The sequence below is a fragment of the Artemia franciscana genome, unplaced genomic scaffold (assembly GCF_032884065.1).
Source record: "Artemia franciscana unplaced genomic scaffold, ASM3288406v1 Scaffold_253, whole genome shotgun sequence".
NCBI classification, from domain to species: Eukaryota; Metazoa; Arthropoda; class Branchiopoda; order Anostraca; family Artemiidae; genus Artemia; species Artemia franciscana.
In genome coordinates this window covers 1,361,610-1,380,490 of record NW_027063379.1, presented here as the reverse complement: position 1 = coordinate 1,380,490, position 18,881 = coordinate 1,361,610, and the positions used below count along the sequence as shown (strand labels likewise).

The window sequence follows — 18,881 nt, the reverse complement described above, 5'->3', positions numbered from 1 at the left end:
ATCTGTAACGGATAGCTTTTTGGCCCCAGGCAAGAGTTCTGCGGAGCTTTCCAAAATGTAGTGCCATATTCATCAATCCGGCCCGAGGTCCACACTTTCCATAAAAACCGCATAGGTTAGACCCTTACCAGTTTCCAGGAATAAGACGACATCGGCGGCATAGGAAAACAAAAAACAAAACAAAAACAGAACAAAACCAAAGTGTTGCTCTCGCAACACAATAAAGCAACCAATAGAAAGCACAGGTCAAATTAAACATGTAGCGCTCCCACTTTTGATGTGCCATTTTCACGAAACTAACAGCATAGGCCATATTGTGTTAGTAATCTTGAAATGTCTTTACCATCAACTCACGGGCCACTTCCCAAGGACCGTTTTCAGCAGATAAATAAAAATCAAATAATGCAATATATTGAAGGTTAAAAAATTTATATATTCGATAAAATTATAATTTTAACAATAAATTCGTTAGGTAAGTCACAGAAAAAAAGTGAGAGTAGATGCGTATGTTAACGCTGATTCCAACCGGATGTGTTGCAGGGTATGCACAATTTTTAGCTGATTTCGAAGGTTTGCTTCTTTTTTTTTGGTCGCCTTCCTGTCGACAGTTGGCTCGCAGGTCCAAAATTCAATTGAATAAAAAAAATCATCAGAAATTAAAGAGCAACATTAAATGAACAGATATTATTACATATATGATGTGATTGGTCCTCCTCAACCCCCCGCTCTTTACGCTAAAGTTTTTAGTAGTAAAAAAATTATTTTCTAATTAAATGAACACTGTGTCAGGAATCGTTCCTAAGGAATTGGGAAAGAATTCAAACATCAGCGTAAAGAGCGAGATGTTGAGGAGGAGCAACCCCTCATATACGTAATAATTTCTATTCGTTTCAAGTTTTAATGTGGCTCATACTTTCAGTTGAAATAACTTAATTTTTTATTTCTGATCGTTTTTTAAGTAATCCCCCGAAATCTGGCAACACCACAGATAAATCCCTCTTTTTCATGGATTTATTCTCTAGACAATTCAATCCTGGTGAAAATTTACCCCGGACAATTAGCCTATTCGGTTAGTTTATTCGGTCGAACGAAAAAACAACTACCACCATCTAGCCTTTGGCGTTTTTTGACAGTTTTTCGAATTTGCAAAAAAATCGTTAGTGTTGACACAAGGTAATCTTGACACAATTTCTGTGTCAAGATTAGAGCCAATTTTCACTCCTACATGTCATCTAATCTCTTGAATAAACCTTAAAAATAAGTTCTCTTAGCCCCGAAGTGTTTAAAAGTCTAACCGTAACAAAGGGGAACGAACTAGTTAGCTACGCCAAACGATAAAGAAGAGTTCAAAGAACAAATCTTTAGACCCAAAAGTCAGAATACTTTTCAAAATATTAACTTCTGTTTTAAATTCCTTCATGTAACATTACTTTTAATCGATTCCTTTGTTTAAATGAATTTAACTATATAAAAGGAAATTAAATTGACTTGATTCATTAATTGGTAAATTTAATTTATAATTATCCACTAATAGATATAGTACTGAATCAGATTGAACTTACATACAATTATAAGAACAAATAGACAGGGTACCAGGCAGAAGCACGATGTTTTTTAGGATATTTTAAGGCCTGGGTCAGTAGGAATAGGGATAGTTGGTATTTAAGCTAAGGAAAAACTTGGTGTAGGAAAATAAAACAGTAATGGCTACATACTGCACAAAACTTGTAGGTACAACAATCTAGTATTAACAAATATAGAATGTGGTCATAAAATAGCCCACAAGTTAACATGGTATTCATAGCATTGATGGTAAAAGTAAAGGTGACCATTAAGTAGTTTTTAGTGCTAATTTAAAGCTTAAATTTTTGAAAGGTAACATACCCCTCGGGAGGCTATAAGGTTGATAAACTCAAGAATGAAAATTTTAGAGAAGCTTTCCGGGAAGAGTTGAATGCTAAACAGGAGAGCTTAAAATCAGTAATAAGAAAAGAGTTAAAGAGAGATGGCCAGAAAATTTCGAGAATATGTTTTGAATAGGGGAAAGGTGTGGAGAATGGTGGCTACGAGGTCAGAAATAAGCTAAGAAAGATTATGAATATTAAAAAAAGGAAGTGCCTCAGGATATTAGGAAAAGCCTAAACAGAACCCTGCATAAGAAAGGTAATAAGAGTAAGTGCGGTAATTGTAGAGGCACTAGCCTGGTTTCTATAGTCGGCGAATTATTTAGCATGATGATACTCTTGAGAGATCCTATTGATAAAGTTTTAAGAGAAGTTTAAGTCCTCAGACACGAAACACGTTTAGTCTTCAGTCTTATAGATTACAAGCATGCGTTCGATTCAGCTGAATGAAGAGAATACACGAAGATATTAATCTTGTATGTTATACCAGACAAATGAATTACGGTAATTAATGCATGTATGAGAATAACACTGCTGCAATTAAGATAGAAAATGAAGTTAGCAGGTGGTATCTCATTGGATCAGGAGTTACGGAGGGTTTTGTTCTATTCCCGTTTGTATGGATCATTGTGATGGACTCTGTCTCTACGAGCACAAGAAAGACAATGGCAGTAACAAGGAACCATATGGGAGACATTCCTGGAAATTTCTGGACTTAGATTATGCTGATGATTTGAATATCCTAAATGAAAGTGTTAGCAAAATGAATGAACTTCTAGAGGTTTTGCGATCTCAGGGTGCTAGAGTCGGTTTTGAAATGAATATTAAGAATATGGAGTCGCTAAGGCTAGGAATAAGTGAAAAAGAAAAGATGACGCTGGGTAACAAAAAGAACGGGCACGTGGATTGCTTCACTTACCTTGGTAGTATTGCACAGAGTTACCTGGTATGTTTTTTCACAGTTAAAAAAATATAGAAGATTAGGAATAAGTTCGCAAACAAGGATTAGAATATTGGAAAACTATGACAGAGGTCAAATGTAGTTCTGAACATTGGGCGCTCAGAAAAGCGGAGGAAGATTAGCAAGTTGTTTCCCAGAGAAATCACCTGCGAATTGTTTTGGACATCCCACAAACTGACCGTATATCAAACACAAGATTGCACAAAAATGTAGTTCGTTCCCGCTTTCTATGGCTATAATAAGAGAAAGGTTAAGATTCCTAGGCCACCTTTTGCAGATGAAGGATGACAGATTGCCAAAGATTGTCCTTTTTCGCCAACCGTGCAAGGCTAAATTGAAAGCAGGACCTCCACGGTTGGGGTTGGAAGATGTCGTAAAGAAAGATTTAGAGAAAAGGGGCATTTCTTTAGATTGTGTAGAAGGTAGTTTTGAATAAAATAGGACGAAGCAGCATGCGAAGCTGTATTAGCCTCAGGCGGTTTGCTGCTGTTAAGTTTTTAATAGTAATAGAAATCAATTTGATTACTTTAGTTTTGCAAGAAATAAAATCTGTTGTTGTACAGTCTGACCAATAATAATCATGACGAAGTCATGAATCATGACAAAACCTAATGACTTACTATTACAAATTGGGATTATTAATTAGATTATATTATAATAATGGGGCCGAAGATAAAGCAAGGAGAACCCACTTGTTGTCAATGACAAACTCATCTCCAAAAACCTTGACACATAACAGAACGGTTTCATCAAATTATAGGACCAAAAATCTTTAATAACAACACTTTTCAAGGGCCTAACATCAGCCTCAGTAAATCCTGAATTGGATCAAAATCAACCCTGTATTGCCTTAATATCCCATGGGGGTATAATGGGATATTAAACTGTTGGATATTCCAGCAACTCCGTGTTAATGGATATTAACCCGGAATAATGAATATTCCGGCGCACCAGAATATCCATTATCAACTTAACAGCACTCTCATTACTTGCCAAAATTTTTCAACTCCTTCTTACAATAAAATGTTTATGAAAACTCTAACACAGATGCTAAAAGACATCTTCACTTGAGCACGTATTTTACATATAGTAGACGCAGGGCTTCCACTTCGAAATTGTCAAAAACATATTATCATAGCCGAAAAACATGAGAAAACATGAGAATGTTGAAACTTGAAAAACGCGAGATTTTGCATGAGAATTTTCTTTTGTTTATATTTTGGATTCAGAGTTCAAACGAAAACCAAATTTGGCAGCAGATCACTATATCACTAATTGCACTGGGGTTTGGTGCTGGTTTGGTGTTGCACCTACAAGGGAGATTCTTGGTCTCATCTATTTAACACATCCCGCTAACTTCTTACTAGAACCTGACTCCCGAACAAGTTTTGGGGAGTATACAATGACGAGGAAAAACTAGCCACTAATGAGCCCGAAAATGGGTTGAAGAAGTCACCAGCGAATTGAAAAAAAACATATGCTGGGAAGAAACAGCTTTTTTGTCTTACATACCAGTTGTATAATACCACCAATACAACTTGTATTGGCGGTAAAAATGTCAGTAATAGAGGGACAGAACAAAGTAGAATCGAAAATATGTTTTAGAGTCTTAAGTCCGGTCTTCACCTCCCGGAACTTCCGAAGTCTGGGCTTCCAGATTATTCTTTGACGTCTTCTTCCTGTCATCTGGAATACGAACTGGTCCGAAAGCATATCAAAATAATCCGGAAAAGGGGGCTTTTGAACTTTCAGGTTTCCAGAATTTTGGGGAATTCTGGAAAAAGATGAGGGGGGGCTCTACCCCCTGGTCACCCATTCCAAATTTATTAATGCATCAATATTCCAGATTCCCCCTTCCTCCACTCCCCCACGACTATCGGACCGAGTAAAATTTTATTTACAAGTCAGTTTAATCGGGTTCTTGATGCATCGATCCCTCCATTCTATCTGTTTTTCACGATTTCCGGTCTCCCCAAAACACAACAAAATAACACACTTAGAAAAGTAAAATAATACACTCTTAATACACTTTGAAACACAGTGACATAAAATTTAAACACATCGGTACTTTGAAAACAAATTTGGTATGGCTGGCTTTGACCCATATCTTAAAAGCCATCCTCCTATATTGTGAAGCCAATTTTACCGGCACTCGAAATCGTTATTTTGATATAGACTAGGCTATTAGTCTGGCAAATACCGAATATCTATAAGATCCGTGAGAATAGTGTATTCAAATTTGTACTATATAATTCTTGAACTGGCAACAGGTTAAGAACTGGTTTCAAGTTAAAACATGTTATTTTGGTAAAGAAACAGATAATAGAAGTGTAAAAGCCGCCTACCCCCTAGGAGAGGTCAGTGGCCCACTTCTTGGGTTGCACTAGTGCAGGGATGTATAACTGTCCAGTTCCAGTAAACTTAGTACTTACCCTTAAAAAATCCTTTCGCGTAAGGTAAAGAACGTCCTTATTGTACACAAATTATCCAGTGAACCTGATCTGATCAGATCAGATGAAGTTATAAACTGAGAATCAAATCAAATCAACCCTTTTTCGAACACATCATATGTGAGTCACGGGACAAGCTGCCGACAAATTCATTAATTAAGGTTCGCGGAAATGGAATTCCCTACGGACAATGAAGATATATTTTGCAGTTTGCCAGAAAATTGCAAAAGATCATAAAAGTCAAGTTGGACAGCTCAAATCAACAGAAATCAGGAGATTATATCGAATGGAGGTAAATATGAGAAAAAAAACCTGAATATCTCTAAAAACATGAGAAAACCTCTAAAAACTTGAGAACATGAGACAAATTTTTTTCGCATGAGATATCTTCCGAAAACATGAGATCTCATGGGAATGAGAAGTGGAAGCCCTGAGCAGACGTATGTTGATGTTTGCCTCTTTTGTATGAATTAACAAAATTTTCGAGAGGGTTCTGACCGGGTAGAAGTCCCCACCTCTCCCCAGAATACGTCCATTTTAGCAATTAGCATTCGCAGATGACATCCTATTTATTAGCAGATTCAAATATACACTCAGGTTCCGCATATTATTCAGGTGATCCGTTTACAAGTGCACAAATCCTTCTTAAGATTGTGGTTCTCTGTGGAACACTCCACAGCTGAAATCAAATTATATCCCTCTACCAAATTAGATTTTCGAAATTAAATGTTTTATAAGAGCACATGTTGCTAATTTAATAAAACTGTTGACAAAAAAAATTGAAAAGAAAGTCTTTTCAAACAGTTCGTCGTAACGAACTGTAAGTAAGAGCCTATACGGTTCAATAGTAACCGAAACGTTAAAAAAAACAGAATTTTGATATGAGTGTCAAAAGTTTCAACTATGCAAATTCCAAATATATAAGATTCATTCAGCTTAGTGTTACTCATGAAAAGTTATGAGGCAGAGAAAACTTGCTTGATTTTCAAAAAAGGGGGGAAAAATCCCCTAAAATTCAAAGAATGATAATGAAAATTATGCCATCAGATTAAGCGCATTAAGGAACCCTACTATAGAGGTCTCAAGCTCCTATCAGCAAAAATGTAGAACTAAATATTTTTATCAGAAGAAAGATTATATATACGTGCTTATTTTTTTTTGTTTTTTTTGGGGGGATAATCAGACCAAAAAATGGGAAAAGGCTCATTTGAACGGAAATTAAGAGTTCTAGCGTCCTTTTTAAGAAACCAAAAGATTGGAGGGTAACTAGACCCTCTCCCAAGCTCATTTTTCCCCGAAATTTCCTGATAAAAATTTTGAAATAGCCATTTGCTTGAGCACCCTTAAAAAAGCCCAAAAAATGCCTAGAAGACAACATGACCCCCTCCCAGCCCCAGGAGAGAGTTCTTGAACTTATAAAGTTCGTCTTTATCTTTACGTATAGTTTGTTATTAGGAAGTATACGGATTTTTTGGGAGATAGGGGGGATTTGTGCTTTGTGTTGGTTTCTATGAGACAAATTTTCCGTTCAGAGGTAAATTTCCTGGGGTGACGTTTCAAGGGGAAATTTTACACTGAGGTACTTTGACCAAATACCCTTACGAAATTCTTTTTATTTGTCCTATGTTTTCTTTGCCTACTCACTTTAATATGTGAATATGTTTCAGGGGAAACTTTCAGCATGTAAGTAAGGAGCAATATTAAGACTCAAGAAAACAGATATTATTCTGTATAAGAAGGGGTTGCCCCTCTTCGATGCCTTACTCCTTATACTAAACTTTGTTTTGTCTAATTTATCAAGAACAACTCCTGAACCACGAGGGCTATTGAATTTGAATAAGGAGTTTTTTTTAAAGTGCTAAGAACTTTAGCGTGAAGAGCAAGATATTGAGAAGGGGGGCGACCCCTTCATACACGGAATAATTTCTGTTCGTTTCGTTTTTTAATATTGCTCCTTACTTTAAGTTGAAAAAACTTATTTTTTTATTTAATCAAAACACAGTCAATTTCCCATTCCATTAAAAGTTAAGATTATATAAGCTAATTTTATTAAAATTTAAACGTTTTCTATTACCTAAAAACACATTTTTGTTTCATAGAAGTAAGTGGTTAATGCTCATTCACCAAGATGTTTAACAGGAGAAAATGACCTAAAAAATTCAACTAAATTAAACGTTCAGAACAGCCTACAAGACCCAAAAACAAACTTTTCCAAGCAGAATCAAACAGTTCGTGGTAACGAACTGTAGTAAGGAGCGACCTGGCTCAAAAGTAACCAAAACTCTAAAAAATGGAATTTTGAACCAATATCTACATCAAAAGAATCGCATTTTAATGCTGATTTTAAATATACAAGTTTCATCAAGTTTAGTCTTACCCATCATAAGTCACGAGCCTGAGAAAATTTGCCTTATTTTAGAAAATAGGGGGAAACACCCCCTAAAAGTCATAGAATCTTAACGAAAATCACACCATCAGATTCAGTGTATCAGAGAACCCAATTGTAGGGTTCCCAAAGTTTCAAGCTCCTATCGACAAAAATGTGGAATTTTGCATTTTTTGCCAGAATGCAGATCACGGATGCGTGTTTATTTGGTTGTTTGTTTTTTTGTTTTGTTTTTTTTTTTTTTTTCCAGGGGTGATCGTATCGATCCACTGGTCCTAGAATGTTGCGAGAGGGCTCATCCTAACGGAAATGAAAAGTTCTGGTACCCTTTATAAGTGACCAAAAAAATTTGAGGGCACCTAGGCCCCCTCCCACGCTAATTATTTTCCCAAAGTCAACGGATCAAAATTCTGAGATAGCCATTTTATTCAGAGTAGTCAAAAAACCTTACAACTATGTCTTTGGGGACCACTTACTCCCCCACAATCCCCATGGGAGGGGCTACAAGTTACAAACTTTGACCAGTGGTTACATATAGTAATGGTTGTTGGGATTTTTTGTTTGGGGGGAGAGGTTGAGAAGAGGGGAATATGTTGGGGGTATGTTTGGAGAACTTTCCGTCGAGGAATTTGTCATGGAGAAGAAAATTTCCATGAAGGGAGCGCAGGACTTTCTAGCATTATTTAAAAAAAAATACAATGAAAAAATAAATATGAAGAAGTTTTTTCAACTGGAAGTAAGGAGCAGCATTAAAGCTTAAAACGAACAGAAATTATTATGCATATGAGGGGTTCACCTCCTCCTAATACTTCGCTCTTTACGCTAAAGTATTTCTAGTAATTTTAACCATTTATTCTACGGCTTTTGTGATTCAGGGGTCATTCTTAATGAATTGGGACAAAATTTAAGCTTTAGTGTAAAGAGCGAGGTACTGAGAGGGGGTGAACCCCCTCATAAATGTAAAAAAAAACATGGGAATACAAAAGTTCGTTACGTAATTTATAAGTTACGTACATCTTTTACTAATAAAAACATTCGCAGAAAATTAAAAGTTCTAGTTTCCTTTTTAAGTTAAAAAATCGGAGGGCAACTAGGCTTCCTCCCCCACTCCTTTTTTTCTCAAAATCATTCGATCAAAACTATGAGAAAGCCATTTAGCCAAAAAAATATAAAAAAATGCAAATTTGGTTTTAATTATTCCTCTGCGGAGACCCAAAATCAAAACATACATTGATTCAAAACGTTCAGAAATTAAATAAAAAAAATAGGGTTTTTTTTACTGAAAGTAAGGAGCGACATTAAAACTTAAAACGAACAGAAATTACTTCGTATATGAAAGGGGCTGCTTCCTCATCAACGTCCTGTTCTTTACGCTAAAGTTTTTTACTGTTTTAAAAAGTAGAATTGAGAGAAAGAGCCAAACTTAAGCATTTAGCGTTGTTGAAAAAACTTAAGTTGAAAAACTTTAACACTAACTTTAACACAGTTGAAAACACTAAGTTGAAAAAACTTTTTTTCTATTTAATATAGTAAAAACACAGTCAATTTTCCATTCCATTAAAAGTAAAGATTATATAAGCTAGTTTTATTGAAATATAAACATTTTCTATTACCTAAAAATATATTTTTGTTTCATAGAAGTACGTGGTTAATGCTCATTCACTAAGGAGAAAATGACCTAAAAATTCAACTAAATTAAACGTTCAGGAAAGGCTACAAGACCCAAAACAAACTTTTCCATGCAGAATCTCTTAAAATACAAAGACATACCTTGCTTGTTCGTATCTGTTGATTTTATAACAAAGGCAAATCAAGAGTACCTTCCGCTGGTCGTTCCATAACCTACAGATACTTCAGGTTACCCGTTGCCGCTACCTTTGGGTCCTGAAATAATGAAAGAGGTAATTTTGATGGTTAGTCTTTAAGATAGTACAGCTAAATTTATTTTACTCCATACTAAAATGATTGGAGAATGAATTTTCCTTTGGGTTGTGTTTTCCACAGTAAACAACAAAATATTTCTCATCGTTGCAATGTTCTAGGGAAATATTCCAAATTACAGCAGAATAAATTCTATTTGAAAAAATTCTATGTCAAATTTTGCATGCCATTAAAGTTATCATTTTAAATCATATCGTTTCAGGGTTGCGAAAGCAGCGAAATGCAATAAGAGTAATCAATCTGTTTGATGTAAATGCACAGACATTGCTACGATCAAAAACGAATGTTACTTGTAGACGTTCCTAGACGTTTTGATATGCATACAAGTCCTTACTGTGCTTTAGTATGTCTGGCAATAAACCTCACAACACACAAAAATGCTGATGTTAAATTAGAAACTAAGAATAAAAATATGACCAAGCTATAAAATGTCCAAGATGTGCTGATTCCCATGTATCTACAAAAGACACACCCTGCCAAAACCTCTTAAAACTAGAGGAAGACTCTTGGGTGGACTTGAATGCCTAGTTAAACAATCCTTACCCCTCTCTCCTGTATTGTACCACTTGTGCCGCTGATAATTTTTTGGCTCTTCTCTAACAAAATTTGCAACTGTGTGCTCCTCTCTCAGCAGTCTGATGAAAAATATTGAAAGTCAAGGATACAATTGGGTTCTAATGGGCAACTTCAACTGTGATTTATGCAATGAATCACGTCCCAAAAGTCATGAACCCCAAAGAACTGGGCAATATGCGACCAATTTCTCTAATTCCATTATTTTCAAAAGTTCATGAAACTTTTTTTTAGCAAATGGCAACTACAAGGTCTCAGCGAAATAACAGACACCAGACAATACGGCTTCCAACAGGGGTGTAGTACAAGCCACTACCTTGTAAAATTTTTTGAAACAATGGTGAACGCAGATGTCAGGAAGGCTTTTGATACCTCTAGTCATGAGGAGATATTAAAATGCAAGGAAGGTTTTCACCCTTTTTTGATCAAGATAGTTGAAAGTTTCCTATCTGAACGAAAACAGAAGACCAAATACAAAAACAATCCGCCAAATACAACGACCCTAACATTTGGTATACCTCAGGGAACTAAGCTAGGTCCTACCCTATTCTTGTTACTTTGCAACATGATGACTACATGGCACAAAGATCGCACAAAGTTCGCTACAGATGCAGAACGAAATCCTAGACCTACAGGAAATGGTAACAAGACTGGAGCAAGATTTTTCAGCAAAAAAACTCACCATAAATAGAACAAATCAGAAATAATTAGGATTTCATTTTTAAAGCATAGAATACCAGATTTACCTGATACTAGTAGTTCAGAAAACGAGAATTTTGGGTGTCATTTTTAAGAATAGATTGACACGGGACGACCATAAAAATCATTTAATTTCCCAAATTATCCCTCTACTAAGGTCTTGCAAAGACGCAATGCTTACTTACTACAAAACTCACATGAGACCAATTGTAGAATATGCCTGCCCATTCTGGCACGCTGGTGTCACAAAAGATCAACCTAACAAACTTGAGGGAATAAAAAAGCGTGCATTGCAAGTGATTTTGGGGGATACACTGCTACCTTATGAAGAATGTCTTGTTCTATCAGGTCTAACAACGCTTGAAACAAGGAGGCACGAACTTCTAATGGGCTTCGGATATGGCTTTCTCTCATCACAGAAGCATCACGATATCCTACCACCAAACAAAACAAGCACAACACCTGGCACCACAACAAGCTACAGCCATACAGCCCTGGAGCAACACAGCAATGCAGGAAATCATTCTGACAATATTTCAACACTCATTTTAATTTAGTTTTATATATTTTGCGATTATTTATTTTGATATTCCTCAATAAGTTATTGGTCATCGTCATAAGTCAAGCCACACTGAACTTATTTTAGAGTCTTTACTTGTTGGTTTTTGCATTGCCCTAAAACTTGCTAGACACACATACAATCATAATAGTGGAACTCACAGTGCCTTCCTTGGATGTACATGTGGATGAGCATGATTACAACGATCTCCCAATATCCTGAAGTGTCTCCATTTCTTTCTCAATATCACAGTTGCCCATAATTGGCAGCCAGCTTGATAAGAAATGATGTTATAGAAGTCAATGGAGGAAAATTGACTTACCATTATACATTTCTACCCTTGCTGCTCTCCTCTAAAATATTTAAATCCCATTCAGCTTGCTGTGCACAAGTGTTTATTTACCAAACGCTCACTCCCTGTAAAGCACACATTACCTTCAAATTGTTGCCTGTTTAAAACAAGTAGAAGCTACTGCTATCACTTGTGTCCAAGTTTATTTAAAAACTTGTAGTCCCATTTGAAATACGTCCCCAAATTAAAAGGCATTAAAAATAGAGTGAAGTTAGGACTTCCTATCTGGATTGCCTTCGGCTGCTCAAATGTTGGCCATGGTTTTGATATTAAAAAGAAGACCAAAGAAGAATTCAAGGAGTATCTGCATAGTGTATGGTATAATGGCCGGTAATTTCCCAAAACTGCTTCTCAACTGAGACAAGTGATCAATTCCTCTAAGCTGGAACCCTAAGCTTCTGGCGATGCAATTCCTGTGGATTCTTGGATTAAGCACTATTCTAGTATTTTCACATTTATTAACTATGCTATACACTCTTGTTTCTTGTATCTCCTTAGTGATTTAGTTCCCTTGAAGCTGAAACAGAAGCATATAATCCTAGTCTCCTGGGAACAAGTGCATAAAAGTATTAAACAAATTAAATCACAACCTAATGATCATAATGGTATTGCTGTCTCCCACTTCCAAACAGAGTAGCAAGATTTAGTGTTCCGCCAGCAGCTGCTTTTACAAATGTGCTTGGCATCTTCTCTGGTGCCTGGCTCCTTTCTAAGCAGTGCAGGAACCTTAGTGATAAATCACAAAAAGGATCCTTTAAGTTGTGATTCTTATAGACCCATAATGTTAGCAAATATTTTTAGTATGTTTTGTTACCTTTTGTAACAGAAATTATGGATAACAGTCAAAATCAGTTTGGATTTAGAGGGCATATTGGTCGCCAGCAGCCCACTATGTTTTAACTTCTGTCTTTTGAAAGGCTTAAGCCAGTGGCTTTGAAGTCCATGTTTGTGCCCTGGACCTGTCTAAAGCTTTTGACAGTGTTTTTTTGTTATTAGCTTTTGTGCTTACCTTGGATCGCCAGTAATGCTTTGCTTGCTGTTTATGTGTGTCATTTTTTATTGCAGGTGCATGCACCATACATCTGAAGCCAGGCGCTGTGCCAACAGTACATCCAGTGAGATGCAAACCATTTGCCCTTCATGACAAGCTGGAAAGTGAGTTAGAACAGCTGGAAAAAAACAGGGAATTATACAAAAGGTCACAACCCCAATGGGGTGGGTAAACTCAATTGTCACTGTTGAAAAAAAAAACGGTTCTCTGTGTTTGTGTTTAGATCCAAGGATCTAAATAACGCTATATAACGACCCTATTACCCCATGCCAACTTTTGAAGATGTAGCTGCACAGCTCCATGGTCACAACGGAATGACAAGCATGATAGGAACCTTATATACGCGCTGGAGAGGGCCAGAAAGGAAGGAATAAAATTCAACCTTGAAAAATGTATATTCAGTGCTCCAACTATCCCTTATTTTTGCCAAATCATCACAGCTGAATGTATAAAACCTGATCCAAGGAAATTTCAAACTATAAAGGACATGCTGTATCCAACAAGCAAGGAAGAGCTCATGATGTTCTTAGGATTGGTCAATTTTCTATCCTATTATGCTCCAAATCTCTCTGCCTTAAACTACTCATTCAGAGTTAGGAAAGCAGGCTACAGTCCAGTGGACAGATGTTCACAAATCAGAGATGGAAAAGATCAAGGTTTCTATTTGTCATAACCTAGAAGCATTTGATGCTCAAAGCAAAGAAGTGGAACTAAAAACAGATGCATCAAAGCACGGCCTTGGGGCAGAACTCCTAACTCATGGAAAGATAGTAGCATTTGCCACAAAAGCATTGAATGAGATGAAACAGTGCTACTCTCAGGCACCACCAAGGTTGCAAAGGATGATTTATCAGATACAGGCCTATGATTTGGAGGTTCACAGCATTATAGGCAAAGACATCCTGGAAGCTGATGCCCTGTCAAGTCTGCACCCATCTGAAGAAAATGACGAATTTCAAAATGAGATAGAATTTCATGTGAACTCATTTGTTAAACATATTCTGGTCAGCAATAAAAAAATGGAGCAAATCTGAAAAGAAAATCTGCAAGATTCAGTAATGCAAACCCTCACCAAGGCTATCCAGGAAGGGTGGCCTGCTGTCAGGAAGTCTTGTCCAAGATCCATTATTCTGTACTAGAATTTCAGAGAAGAGCTAGCAGTTGTCAATGGCATCATATTGAAGGCTGGCCAAATTGTCATTGCTTCAACCATCCAGCCAAACATTCTACAGCACCTGCATGTACCCCACATGGGAATGGAAAAAACCAAATGGAAAGCACAATCTGTAATGAAATCCGGTCAGACAATGTAATAAAACTGAAAATCTAATAAAACTGAAATTCTGGCCTGGAATGAACCAGAAAATAGAAAGGTTTAAAAAGCTGTGAATCTTGTGGGAAATACAGACCAAGCAATACCAAAGAGACAATGTTATCCCCCCCCCCCACTATCTCAAGGCTCATGGGAAATCATTGGTATTGACCTCTATCAGTTGGAGGGAAGAAATTACCTTATTACTAGCAATTACTATAGCCATTTCTCAAAGAGATTGACAAGCTGAACTGCAAAACCTCATTGGTAATCATCACCAAACTCAAGTCCCATTTTGCCAGATATGGCATACCTTTGAAGATCTGGTCAAACAATGGACCACAGTTCTCATCCAGTGAGTTCATTACATTTCTGCAACTGTATGACATACAGCTCTGTACATCAAGCCCAAATTTCCCAAAGTCAAATGGACACATAGAAAACGCAGTAGACATGGCAAAAAGAATCATACAGAAGACAGTTGACTCCAAGGCAGATCCATATCTTGGTCTCCTAGAGTACATGAGTACTCCTATCAGTGGATCTGCATCACGAGCACAACAGCTCATAAGCAGGACTCCAAGGTCAATTCTACCAACCATTCAGCTGCATCCCAAGGTAATACCAAGAAAAGAGATCATCAGGGTTCATGAAAGAAATCAGTATAGTGCAATATCTTCAGTTTTAGTTTAATGGTTCAATGGAAACCCAAGCAAGCACCTACAACAAGAACATATATAAGCAAGCAATAATATAAGCAAGCAAATAATTATAAGCACGGGCATGCACGTTAATAAGCAGAGCTTCAAGCACAGCAAGTCAATATTCTGCATCCTCCTTCTTTTGTTGATAACATCAAAGGTTGAGCCTGGTGGGTGGCTTCGTAATTCGCCCAGAACGCGTGGTGCCACTTAGCGGCTGTCTTGGTCGTTGGGTTAGGTGCGAAGGGGATCGTGAAGGAGACTCTGCAGTGGCAGTATCTGCTAGTGGTGTAGCAAATCTTTCGGCGGGTGTAGTTGTAGCACGAGGTGGCGTTGGGAAATTTGTGGGACTTGAGGGGACGCTATGTGGATGTTCAATTCCTATTTGGGCTCGAGGAGATACGTGGGATTGATCTCCAGGTATACTGGGTTCCGGGGACGTTGCTTCAAATTGCGGCTCGGTGGACATACTTTGGTTTCTCTCTCTGATCTGTCGCCTGTTCCGTCTGTAGACCTTTCCATTCTCTGTTTGAAGAATGTAGGATCGTGGCGCATTTTCGTATTTTTCCAGTATCAGTGCTTTCTGCCACCTAGCATTGTGGTCGAGCTTCACCCACACAGTCTGATCCTTGAGCAGTGGTTTTAGGTCCCTTGAGTGTCTATTATACGACTCCGTTTGTAATTTCTGTTGTCTTTCTCTGGCTTGTTGGAAAGATGAGGGTGGGATGACCTTGGAATTTAAGTGTCTGGGAAGAACGGGTAAAACGGATCTGAGTTGTCGGCTCATCAGCAACTGTGCTGGTGAGGCTAGCCCATCGACTGGTGTGTTACGGTACTCCAGCATGGCTAAGTACGGATCGGACTGGTGTTCTACGGCTTTGGACATGATCCTTTTTGCCGTCTGTACCGTTTTTTCGCTAAATCCATTTGACTGTGGGTAGTTTGGGCTTGACGTTTTGTGGTCAATGCTCCATTTGTCAATAAAATCTCTGAATTCCTTCGATGAAAACTGAGTCCCGTTGTCTGACGTCAGTGTTTTCGGGATTCCGTGTCTGGCGAAGTGGGCTTTCAGCTTGGTGATCACTTGCTGTGACGTGCTTGTTGTTAGCTTATCGACTTCTATGAACCTGCTGTAATAGTCAGCAGTGACTAAATACTGAACTCCCATGAATTCGAAAATATCCGTTCCAACATGTTCATATGGATGTGTGGGGATTTCAGATGTCATCATAGTCTCTTTGGCTTGGTTTTGTGCCATAGTACAACAAGTACTACAGCTGCCAATCATGTTCTCAATATCTTTTGTAATGTTTGGCCAGAACATTACCATCCTGGCTCGTTCTTTGGTTTTGACCATTCCTAGATGGGAAGCATGTAGTTGGTTTAAAATGTCATTCTGCAGTGTTTCTGGGATTATGATTCTGTCGCCCTTCAGAATCACGCCATCCATGTATGTTAGTTCATCTCTGTGATTCCAAAACTTGAGTATTGCAGTGTTGCATTCATGGCGATGATCGGGCCATCCCTCAGCGATGGTCTTGACCAGCACTTGTAGGTTCTGGTCAATCCTTGTTTGCTCTATGATTTGTTGGATTTTGTTGTCGCGAATTGGGACAGATCTGAAAAAGCTGAGTACTGCAAATTCGGAGTCATGCTGTGTGTCTGGATCTGTTTCGGACAAGTGTAATCTAGAAAGGGCATCTGCAACCGGAATCTCGGAGCCTGGGCGATATATGACTTGTATGTCATAGTTCTGAACTGCTATCATCATTCTTTGAAGTCGTGGTGGAGCCTTGGATATGGGCTTCTTAAGTATTGACTCAAGAGGCTTGTGGTCGGTGGTTACAGTGGTTGTTCTACCGTATATGTATTGGCGGAAGTGTTTGCAAGCGTATGTTACGGCTAGCATTTCTTTCTCAATTTGCGAATACCGTTTTTCTGCTCCGCTGAGGGACCGGGATCCAAAGGCAACTGTTTTGTTGTCGACGACTAGTTGGGCCCCTAGCCCATGTTGAGAGGCGTCCACTATGACTTCTACGTTTCTGCTCTTATGGTCAAAGTATGAGAGGTTTTTACAGATTGATGCTTGGATTTGCTTCCTCGCATTCTCATGCTGGGTTGTCCAGTCGTAAGTTTTGGATTTAGACAGTTCACGGAGAGGGTGGTTTAGAGTGGAGAGGTTTGGGATGTATCTTGCTAAATAATTGTACATGCCTAGGAGCACCTGTAGCTGTTCGTGTGATTCTGGTGCTGGCATGTTCGCAATTGCCTTTGTCTTCTCTGGATCTGCTTTGATCCCTTCAGTGGTCAGCAAGTGCCCAAAGTATGGAATGCTTAGAGCATCAAAAATACATTTATCTCGGTTGAACCTTACTCCCTTTTCTCTGGCTCGCTGTAATACCAGCCTCAACTTAGCATCATGATCTTCTGTATTTGCTGCTGTTCCAGCAATGTCATCTATTATGAGTCCAATGTCGAGTCCTTCAAAGACTTCCTCCATCTTCCGTTGGAACTCGTCCTGTGCTGATTTGACTCCAAATGGGTATCGCTTCCAGCGATATCTACCAAATGTAGTGCTAAAGGTGGTTAGGAGGGATGACTCCTCATCTAGTTCCATGGACCAGTATCCTTGTCTTGCGTCCAATTTAAAAAATGTATTAGATCCTGAACATTTTGCTGCTATATCATCAAACGATGGTATTGGGTGGTAAGGACGCTGCACCCATTTGTTTAGGCCGACAGGATCTAAACAAATCCTAAGAGATCCATTTGGTTTTTGGACGACTACGATTGAGTTTACCCATTCAGTTGGTGTAGTTGTCTTCTCAATGATGCCCATGACTTCAAGGCAATCAAGTTCTTCTTTGAGTTTTTCTTGTAGGGCGAATGGAACTCTTTTTGGTGGTTGTACTGTTGGTACAGCTCCTTCTTTCAAGTGGATTTTACACTTCCCTGGGAGTTTTCCTACACCTTCAAAAACATCTTCATATTCCTCCAGTATTCTGGCCGTTTCGGGTTTCATTGAGGTTGCAGGTTCGTTCTGTACATTCAGAATGAATTTGATCAATTTCATATTCTGACTTGTCTTTCTGCTAAGGATTGGCTTGCGGTCAGTGTTGACCACATGAAACTGGTGAACCTGTTTCTCACCTTCCTTGTAGCAGATGCATAGCTCTACAAACCCCAAAACCTGTAATCTTTCTCCGGAGTAGCTTGTTAGAATGTCTTTTGTTGGTTGCAAACGAGGTTTAGGTACCATGCTATTATAGTTGCTGACCGGAAGAACATTTGCTTCAGCTCCTGTGTCTATTTTGAAGACTAAGTCTAGTTTCTGGTCAACAATTCTTATTACAGCATCTGGCCCATCTGTATGTTTCACTGGCATGCTGTTGACAGTTTCAATCATGAACTCACTTGCACTTGTTCCTGCTTCTTGTTGGCTTATTTCATTCACACCTTTGCTTTTACATACTTTGGCAAAGTGATTCAGTTTGTTGCATTTTGAACATGTTTTGCCCCTGGCTGGGCAGTTATGATTCTTGGTATAAGGTGCACCACAGAAATAGCATTCCTTGTTGTTGTACTGTTTCTTCAGGGCATCTATCTCTTGTTTCATCATGGGCACTGAAGTCTTATTAGCAGCTGTCATTTGCGCTTGGGTTTCCTGTACTGATTTGATGACACGGCAAATCTCTATTGCTCTGGCAAGGGTTAATGTCCCTCCTTCACTTAGCAATTTCTCTCTAATCCTGTCACTCTTAACTCCAAAGACAAGACGATCTCTTATCAGGTAATCTCTGCTGGTACCAAAGTCACAGTCATTAGCAATTAACTTGAGGTCGGTCACATATTGTTCAATGTTTTCGTTACCTTGGTCTCGCTTGTGGAAAGTAAATCTTGTCACTATGGGGTTTGATATGGGTTCAACATGGGCTCCGAATTTATTAAGGTACGTTTGAACCCTGTTTGTCTCGGCATCTGTTAGAGTCCAT

General features: G+C 38.3%; 1 long non-coding RNA gene across 4 annotated transcripts in view; it reads right to left on the bottom strand.

Moving 5' to 3' along the window:
* The window catches only part of LOC136042950 (uncharacterized), an 86,004-nt gene that overhangs the window by 63,388 nt on the left and 3,735 nt on the right, over positions 1–18,881 (bottom strand). For 3 of the 4 annotated variants that reach the window (XR_010621506.1, XR_010621508.1, XR_010621507.1), the window contains exons 2-3: positions 12,835–12,994; positions 9,472–9,585 (exon numbers count right to left, since the gene is read on the bottom strand). This is a non-coding gene — a long non-coding RNA (uncharacterized LOC136042950). The remainder of the gene's footprint in view (positions 1–9,471; positions 9,586–12,834; positions 12,995–18,881) is intronic. The other variant, XR_010621509.1, reaches the window with a different exon arrangement.